This window comes from Galeopterus variegatus, unplaced genomic scaffold (assembly GCF_000696425.1).
Source record: "Galeopterus variegatus unplaced genomic scaffold, G_variegatus-3.0.2 Scaffold9486, whole genome shotgun sequence".
In the NCBI taxonomy this organism is placed as follows: domain Eukaryota; kingdom Metazoa; phylum Chordata; class Mammalia; order Dermoptera; family Cynocephalidae; genus Galeopterus; species Galeopterus variegatus.
Window position 1 is genome coordinate 16,995 of NW_007735597.1, and position 1,059 is coordinate 18,053.

Here is a 1,059-nt window from a genome sequence, read left to right on the forward strand (position 1 = left end):
CTTTGCTTTTATTAACGTGGTGTATCACATTTATTCATTTGTATATATTGAACCAACCTTGCATCCCTAGGATGAATCCCAGTTGATCATGGTGTTTAATTTTCTGTATGTGTTGCTGTGTTCTGTTAGCTGGTATTTTATTGAGGATTCTTGCATCTCTGTTCATCAAGGATGTTGGCCTATAATTTTCTATTTTTGATTCATCTTTGGTTTTGGAATTGGTGATAGTTGCCTCATAGAATGAGTTTGGAAAAATGGCTTCTGTTTCAATCTTTTGGAACAGTTTGTAGAGAATTGGTATCAGTTCCTCTCTGAAGATTTGGTAGAACTTGCAGCGAACCCATCCAGTTCTGGGCTTTTCTTTGTTGGGAGCCTTCTAATAACAGCTTCAATCTCTTTTATTGTTATTGGTCTGTTCAGATTTTGTTTATCTTCTTTCTTCAGTTTTGGTAACTTGTATGCATCCAGAGATTTATCCATTTCCTCCACATTTTAAAATCCAGACATTTATATGGAACAACAAAAGACCATGCAGAGCCAAAGCAATCCTGAGCAAAGAAAAATAAAGCTGGCAGCATAACACGCCTTGACTTTAAGTTATATTACAAAGCTATAATAACCAAAACAGTATGGTACTGGCATAAAAACAGACACATGGGCCAATGGAACAGAATAGAGAACCCAGAAATTAACCCATGTGCCTTCACCATCTGATCTTTGACAAAGGCAGCAAGACTGCATACTTGGGAAGAGACTGTCTTTTCAACAAATGGTCCTGGGAAAACTGGATAATCAAATGTAGGAGAATGAAACTAGACCCATATCTTTCACCATATACCAGAAACAACTCAAAATGGATTAAAGAATTAAATATACATCCTGGAAAATAAGACTTCTTAAAGAAAACATAGGGGAAACACTCCAGAAAATAGGAGTGGGTACAGAATTCATGAATAGGACCCCCAAAGCACAGGCAACTAAAGGTAAAATAAACAAATGGGATTATATCAAACTAAAAAGCTTCTGCACAGCAAAAGAAACAATCAACAGAGTAAAAAA